Genomic DNA, 9,167 nt, shown 5'->3' on the forward strand with positions numbered 1-9,167 from the left:
TTTCCCACGTCGCAGGTCCATGGACTGTCAATACGGACCCCCAGCTGCGGCTCAAGACTGTGACTGCGGACCGGGCCTCTCCATGGAGCACGACCGTGGATTTCTACTACACTGCACTATACTATATATACTGTATATTATCTTAATATTCTTATATTATACCATTATATACTACATACACATTATTGCTGTACTATATTATACTATCATACATATCTTACACTATTATACGTGCTACTATTGTTACTGTTACTACCTGCTCTGTCTCTCTCTCTCTCTCTCTCTCTCTCTCTCTCTCTCTCTCTCTCTCTCTCTCTCTCTCTCTCTCTCTCTCTCTCTCTCTCTCTCCAACTCTCTCTCTCTCTCTCTCCTCTTTCCCCCGACACGGTCGAGGCAGAAGGGGGAGGCATGCGTTAATCCGACAGACCTTTTCTCCGACTATGTGGCATCCGCGTGCGGTTAGGGTTAGGGTGCGGGTTTGGTTCGGGTTTACTGTTTAATGTCGGAGTACTGCAGGACGCCACCCTAGAGCCTAGGGTCTGCCTGACGTTTCTTCCAGTTAAGAGGGAGTTTTTCGTTGCCACTGTCGCAAAAATTGCTTGTTCAGGGTGGGATTGTCGGGTCTCTTCTCTACATGTAAAGTGTCTTGAGACAACTTGTTGTGATTTGACACTTTAATAAAATTGAATTGAATTGAATTGAAAGGACCCCAAAATTAATATGTATTTGTCTGCGGACCCCCATCTGAAAATATTTAATGCCAGGGACCCCCATACAAGATTTGTGTTGTTAAAATGTTTCAATAATATTGAAATAAAATCGTTTTTAAAATTTCTTCACGATTTTCTTTTTTTTGGGGGGAAATAGCAAATCTACAAGCTCACAACGATGCGACGCATTTTGAGCTTGTAGATCTGCTATTTTCAAATAGCCAATGTATATGTTTAAAGGGCGAAGGGCTCGCTTCTTTTGGGCTTCTTTTCATAGACCTGGTTGCTTATTTCTCTTACACAATCTGGCAACACTGGTGGACATTCGCATGGGTATTCCTCCATCATGTATTCCTCCACAAAGGGGCTTGCCCTGCAGCTGGTCCACAGTCCTCATCATTGCCAGTGATGCCTGTGACTACCTTCCTTGCATGACGCACGCTATTTGGAAAGCAGGGCCTCACCTAGACTTTGAAATGTAGTCTGTGGGAAATCAAATAGAACTGTTGCAATTCTTTCAACCATGTGCATTATGTGCCCTTTTGCTGGCTTTGATGATTCACAGCACATGTATGTAGGCCTATGACTTAAAACCTTATTCATGAGATACTTCGTATCCATCTATCTAGTCTATTAACAACAGCAAATGGGGTAGGCTCATTTTTTGGTAATAATTGCTAATAAAAGGTAGCCCCATGAGACGTAACCTACATTTTTGCTACATAAATTTACTCTACCAATAAAAAAGTAACATTAAGCATTCAAAACGTATAGGTGCATATGAGTATGTGAATATTTTCACAGGAAGTTTTTGTGCAATGCAGGGGTGCTGGCTGGGGACAATGGCGAGCTGTGCCATGGCAACAGCCAGGCACTGTGCCAATGAAAGGCATAATCAGTAAACCCCACCCCCATGGCACTGAATGCAATTACCCACAATCATACCCCCTGCCACGAGATCCTTGCTCCGACAACCTGTCAAAAGTCCCCAGCAAAGGCACTACAGACAATAGACCTATCAGACCCTATCGCTAATTTAGTGAAGCACATTCTCTCAAACCGAAGTTGTCATTCAGTCTTTGGAGGTGTGAGCATGCATTACTTACAGTACATGTCCATAACTTTGTTTGAAAGGCATATTCCAAGATAAACTAGAAAAGTGCGCTCCTCTGGGTTGCCTACACCAGGCTTTTTCAAAGTGGGTGCCGTGGCACCCTAGGGAGGTGTGATGCAAGTCCAGGGGTTCCGCAGAACAAAATAATAATAATTTATAAATATAGCTGCAAGCAGCAATGAGCGGTTTCGAGAATAATGGCAGACTGGCAGACTGGCAGACTGGCAGACTGTGACAGAGTGGCAGACTGGCAGACTGGCAGACTGTGACAGAGTGGCAGACTGGCAGACTGGCAGACTGTGACAGAGTGGCAGACTGGCAGACTGGCAGACTGGCAGACTGTGACAGACTGTGGCAGACTGGCAGACTGGCAGACAGTGACAGAGTGGCAGACTGGCAGACTGGCAGACTGTGACAGAGTGGCAGACTGGCAGACTGTGACAGAGTGGCAGACTGGCAGACTGGCAGACTGTGACAGAGTGGCAGACTGGCAGACTGTGACAGAGTGGCAGACAGACAGACAGACAGACAGACAGACAGACAGACAGACAGACAGACAGACAGACAGACAGACAGACAGACAGACAGACTGTGACAGAGTGGCAGAGTGGCAGACTGGCAGACAGACAGACAGTGACAGACTGGCAGACTGTGACAGACTGGCAGACTGTGACAGAGTGGCAGACTGTGACAGAGTGGCAGACTGGCAGACTGGTAGACTGGCAGACTGTGACAGAGTGGCAGACTGTGACAGAGTGGCAGACTGGCAGACTGTGACAGAGTGGCAGACTGGCAGACTGTGGCAGACTGGCAGACTGTGACAGAGTGGCAGACTGGCAGACTGTGACAGAGTGGCAGACTGGCAGACTGGCAGACAGACAGACAGTGACAGAGTGGCACACTGGCAGACTGGAAGACAGACAGACAGTGACAGAGTGGCAGACTGGCAGACAGACAGACAGACTGTGACAGAGTGACAGAGTGGCAGACTGGCAGACTGGCAGACAGACAGACAGTGACAGAGTGGCAGACTGGCAGACAGACAGACAGTGACAGAGTGGCAGACTGGCAGACAGACAGACAGTGACAGAGTGGCAGAGAGAGAGAGAGAGAGAGAGAGAGAGAGAGAGAGAGAGAGAGAGAGAAAGAGAGAGAGAGAGGGAGGGGGGGAGAGAGAGAGAGAGAGAGAAAAGAAAGAGAGAGAGAGAGGGAGAGAGAGAGAGAGAGAGAGAGAGAGAGAGAGGGAGAGAAAAGAAAGAGGGAGAGAGACGGAGAGAGAGAGAGAGGCAGTGAGAAAGAGAGGCAGTAAGAGAGAGAGCGAGAGAGAAGAAGTGAACATGCATTAATTAACAAAGTCATGATTTTTGTTCAGTAAATTATATTTGGACCGGTTAAATTGGGGTTTGAACCAGGGACCTATAGACTTGTGGGTAGACAGTGTAAAGGATAAGGATAATTCCAGGTCCGTTCATGAAAGTCCTTGCGGTCTTGTTTCCAATGAGGGCCTGTGAGCAATTAGGGGTTAAGAGTCTTGCTCAGGGACAAATTTCATTTCATCGACAAATTTGCTGGCCTATTCTGGAATCGTACCTGAGGCAACCAGGGCCTCTGGCTCCCTAGGTGGGCTCACTAACCACTCAGCTATGGCCACAGTACAGACTGAGCCATTGGATAGACAGAATTGGATTTCATATGTGGTAAGTTATCATACAGCATGGGTTGCTTATTATATACATACAAGCTCATAACGCGTCACATTGTAGATCGGCTGTATGTGGTTACTGTAGGTGTTGTATTAATAATTACATCTGCAAAGTAACAAGTAACTAAAGCTGTCATCTGCTGTAATTGTAGTAGAGTAGAGTAGTAAAGTAAAAGTACCTAAAAATTGTACTGTGCATGTGGCAGGTGTGATTGGTGATGAGTGAGAGCAGGTGAGAGGGGTGGATCCAATCCATGGGAATAGGGGGAATTCCAAATGATGATCACCTCAACGCATTGTTGGGGACAGGGATCGAACCAGCGACCTATGGATTCACAGGCTGCCTCTCTTCTCATTGAGCTAAAGATATGGCCTCCCTGATGGTGTCTGTTGATATCTATAGCTTTTTCTGTCCTATAGGTTCTTCCGGTGTGAGATTGTAGATCAGCTATTTTCACAAGAAAGTATGTCATACATAAAAAACAACTACTCTCAAAAGCATTTCATGTTATTGTTTAAAAATTGCACATGTCTGAATTAACAGGGTCATGTTTTGTACAACTGTAAACTGTGACGAGTGGGGTTTGAACCATGGACTTCTGGCACATGAGACTAACAGTGTATTGATCAAGCTATTCAATGCACAGCCTTAGTCAGTGAAAAAGGAGAATCCAACAAAACAAAACAAAAGAGGGAATGAAGTACGTCATACATTGAAAATAACTACTCTCAATAAGCATTTCATTTATCAATTGCATGTTTATTCATTGATACAATCATGTTGTGTGCAATGCAATTGAGTTGAAGTCTGCATGACGTGGGATTTGAACCGGCAACTCTGCGGTATCAAGGCAGATGATTAAGCCATTGGGCCAACAGACCTGTACTAGTGAAAAGGGAGTTCACACACATGACACACTTTCACGCAAATTGCTCAGAAATCCTTGGTTTAAATGTTTTTCAAACTGCTCAATATATTTCGGAATGGAAACTAGTGGAAAATAGTCGATCTACAAGCTCACAACGCGTTGCTATCTAAAAAGGTGTGAGATTGTAGATCGGCTATTTTCACAAGAAAGTATGTCATACATAAAAAACAACTACTCTCAAAAGCATTTCGTGTTATTGTCTAAACATTGCACATGTCTGAATTAACAGGGTCATGTTTTGTACAATGCAATTTAAATGTGAACTGTAATAAGTGGGATTTGAATCAGGGACCTTCGGCACATGAGACTCACACTCTACTGGTGGAGCTATCCAATACACAGCCTTAGACAGTGATAAGGGAGAATCCAACAAAACAAAACAAAAGGGCGAATGAAGTACGTCATACATTGAAATTAACTACTTTCAAATATGCATTTCTCGTCATATTTAACAATTGCACATGTATTCATTGATATAGTCATGTTGTGTGCAATGCAATTATAATGAAGTCTACCTGAGGTGGGATTCGAACCGGCTACCCTATGGTTTCAAGGCAGATGATTAAGCGATCAAGCTATTGAACCAACACACCTGAACCTGTGAAAAAGGGCCTCAAATATGTATTTGACACAGTTTCACGCAAATTGCTCAGAAATCCTGGATTTAAATGTTTTTCAAACTGCTCAAAATTGCAGACAATCTAAGGGCAGAGCTTACTGGTCAAAGTGATACATGTGTTCCTCATGAGTCAAGGCACATGTGTAAGCAGGTTTAACGGCTGTCGGCCAAACGAGGCATGACTTTTGCCTGTTTAAAGTTTGCATTTTCAAAAAATTGCTATAGGGCCCCCCTTTGACCTATTGGAGTAAGATTGGTTTCAGTGATACTTGGAAGGACCCTCTACAATATTGCAAAGTGTCAAACAAATGTGAGTCTGCATGTATGTGTTAGGGGCAGATGAATAATTGTCATAAAACATGCAATTTTCATTGGCTTATAAAAGCTTAATGTTTTCACTTATGAAAAATCCGCTTGCTTAGTTCTGTCGGCATTGGTCCAAAGTTCATGTGTAGACAGTTTCGTACAGATTGCTCAAAAATCCCAGGAGGAGTTTGATTTTTACTGCTTTTTACTGCTTTTCATAGAATTCGAAATGGTGGGAGATCTAAAGGTCAGAGGTCAAAAGTCAAACAGTGAAAGTTGTTAGGCATGAGGAGACGCATGTGTGCATCGAAGTTTCATGGCTGTGGGTCAAACAGGCCATGAGTTGTACCTGTTCAAAGTTGGCATTTTCAATTGAGTGCTACAGCGCCACCCTTTGGCCAATGGTTGTGAGTTTCGGGTCTTCGCCGTTTGGCATAGCCCTCTACCATATTGCCGAGTTTCGTAAAAAGTGACCACGCGGTTAGGCCAGAACTGTCAAAAACGGCGGAATAATAATAATAATAATAATAATAATAATAGTGAAAGTGTAGAGATGCAATAAGGCTTCGAGCCTATTGGCCTCGAAACCTTAAATATCACTGCAGTTGAACCACTTAGACCCTCTTATACTTATTAAAACAGACCTGTGTTGCACTGTATTTGATGCGTTCTTTTTCAATCTACACCAAATCTCTTTACCAAAAATAGCAGATCTACAGGCTCTCGGGGCGCCGGCTGGCCTAGCGGTCCAGGAGCATACCACATATGCTGGTAATCCAGCTTGATAGCGTGTTGCGGGTTCGACCCCCTGATCCCGACGACCTTTGCTGTGTGTCACCCCCCCATTTCTCTCCCCATTTCCTGTCAGCCCACTATCCTATCAATAAAGGCAGAAAAAGCCCCAAAATATATCTTTAAAAAATACAAAAAAATCTACAGGCTCACAACTTGTCGCAACGCATTGTGAGCTTGTAGATCTGCTATTTTTGGCAAATGTTCCCCCAGAATAGGGATACTGGGGTTCAAGTGGCTAAACATCAAGTATAAAGTTATTTTAAATCTGTAATGGAAACAGATATTCTCTCAAGTTTTCCTTGTGACATACTATATCTTAGGGGGAAAGATTTACATCTTTATGTACCATAATTTGACATAAATGTACAATGTAATTCAGGGGTGCCGTGGATGAAAAAGTTATTTCCAGGGGTGACATTAGCCAAAAAATGTTTGAGAACCACAGGCCTACACAAGGCTGTGACAGTCATGGGGTGCAGGCACCAGGTGGAGGAAAATAATAGTTTGTATGACAGACTTGTTTTGATGGAATACTGTATTAACATGTTTGATAACAGTACAGTCAAGAAAACTCTGCTAATAGGATGACACAGAAAGCCCAGAGGGGCTTGTTGTCTCTGCCAGACCGATGGCGGGGCGTTTTCGCCCCTGTCCGTCCGTCCGTGTGCGTAGTGTTGGTGTGTGTGTGTGTACAGTAGTGTTGGTGTGTGTGTGTCCATCCATCTGATTACAGCTAATCTCTGGAACCGTTGGCCCGATCGACGTGAAACTGTGCATGCACACTCCTGGAGGCCAGAGCAGAACCTCTGCCACACATTTTTAGCCGCGAGCTGAAAGCGCTGCGGCTCTACAGACAGCCTCAGACATCGTCATCCGTGACATGTTTTCTGACATGTTTTCTGACATGTTTTCTGACATGTTTTCGCGACACATTTGTCTATTGGCTGTCCTGGCTGTCCTTCACTACTTTACAGCCAATGGGGAGACACTACTTTAAAGCCCATGGACGGCCCATGGACGGCCAATGGACGGCCGTCATTCACAGCACCCGCCTCCCCTTGCAGCACCCCCCCCCTCCGTCTCCATCTCTCCCTCTCCCAAGTCCCTCTCTCTCTCTCTCTCACACACACACGCTCTCTCTCTCTCTCTCTCTCTCTCTCTCTCTCTCTCTCTCTCTCTCTCTCTCTCTCTCTCTCTCTCTCTCTCTCTCTCTCTCTCTCTCTCTCTCTCTCTCTCTCTCTCTCTCTCTCTCTCTCTCTCTCTCTCTCTCTCTCTCTCTCTCTCTCACACACACACACACCAGCTCCAGCGAAATGTTTGTGGTTGCTTTGTTGATGTGTTAGCAACATGCTATGCTAACCGTAATAGTGAGAGGACAGAGTGAGAGGCTGAGAGTCATAAAGTCATTAAGTCATAAAAAGTCGTCCAGCAGAGAATCCATGAGTAAAAGTACAAAAGTGTTGGTATCCAAATGTATTTAAAGTACCAAAAGTAAAAGTACACAAATGTTTGAAAATAGCAGATCTACAAGCTCACAACGCGTCGCCATGCGACACTTTGTGAGCTTGTAGATAAGCTATTTTCAAATAGCCTTGGTATAAAATAGGGCTAAAGTGGTTAATGTATGTTTTATAATGTAATAATTTATATCTGCAAAGTAACTAGTAACTCAAGTTTTCAAATAATTGTAGTGGAGCAAAAGTACAATATTTGCCTCTGAGATGTAGTGGAGTAGAAGTACAAGTACTGAAAACTGGAAATACAACAGTAAAGTGAAAAATACCTCAAAATTGTACTTAAATACAGTACTTGAGTACATGTAGTTACTTTACACCACTGATGACATGCCTGTCTAAGACAAGTCCCAGAGTATTCCTAAAACTGTATATATCTGTAGGCTATTTTTATTTAGTTATTATTGTCCATTTTATTTTCTTGCTTAATATTTTCTTTTCTTCATTATATCAATTATATGTAGAACCATCTGTGGTACAAGTTCCAACAACATTTCGCTGCTTGTATCTTTATGAGTCAGTAACAAATAAAGCTTCTTGAATTCTGCACAATCCTAATGTTGTAATTCACTGCAGAAGGACTTGTTTTGTACCACAATAGGTAGGCTAGTCCTATACCGGTTACTTATTTTTATTTTAATGTTAAGACATTTATGCTTGAATGACAGTGATTAGGCCATAACATGTTACAGCACTATAAAAAAACAAGACATGACAAAGTCATAATATAGCCGCAAAATGTCATATTGAGGTATGCCATTTTTTGGCAGAGTTCTTCTACATTGCAGTATTGATACTTTAACTTCAGTAGTTTGGGGGGGGGGGGGGACACACACAATACAGCTGCTAATAATATGAATGTCAAATCATATTCAAAAGGACATATATTTTTTCAAAAAAGTTTTTTATTTTTTATTTTTATTTTTTTATTTCAATTTCTCAACGGCAGATTGGGGCAAAAAAAGCCTGCCGCTCGCGGCTATATTATGACTTTAGTCATTTCTTGTTTACATCAGTTATAGTGTCACCAGGAGGCCGATATTTACAAAACAATTTCTTTGATATTAGTCCAACAGATTTTGTCCAAACCCCCAAGTTTTTTGTTAAAAAGTTAAATCAGCTCTTTAATAAGCAGAAAATACATTTTCTGGTGGGTGGCAACATGTCAGCCAATCAGGAGAGAGTACCATTTTATCAGCTTAATCTTTTATAGTGTTCCAGTTCCATTTTCTAAATTTTTTATCCCACGATTTTTGTAACACATTTTTTTCACCCGGTGCCAATTTCCTAAGTGATACTGGGCGCTACACCAGCCCTACACCAGTCCCCCACAGCCAGGGAGGCCAGGGCCGAGCTCATGCTTCCTTCAATGAATGAGAGCCAACTGACCTTCTTGTCACCTGACAGGGGGGAGTTTCCCCAGTAGGACGTAGCGTGTGGAAGGAACACGTTATTCCAACCAGTTCCCTTCCCCTCCA

Source organism: Gymnoscopelus microlampas (assembly GCF_963454915.1).
Source record: "Gymnoscopelus microlampas genome assembly, chromosome: 22".
NCBI lineage: Eukaryota > Metazoa > Chordata > Actinopteri > Myctophiformes > Myctophidae > Gymnoscopelus > Gymnoscopelus microlampas.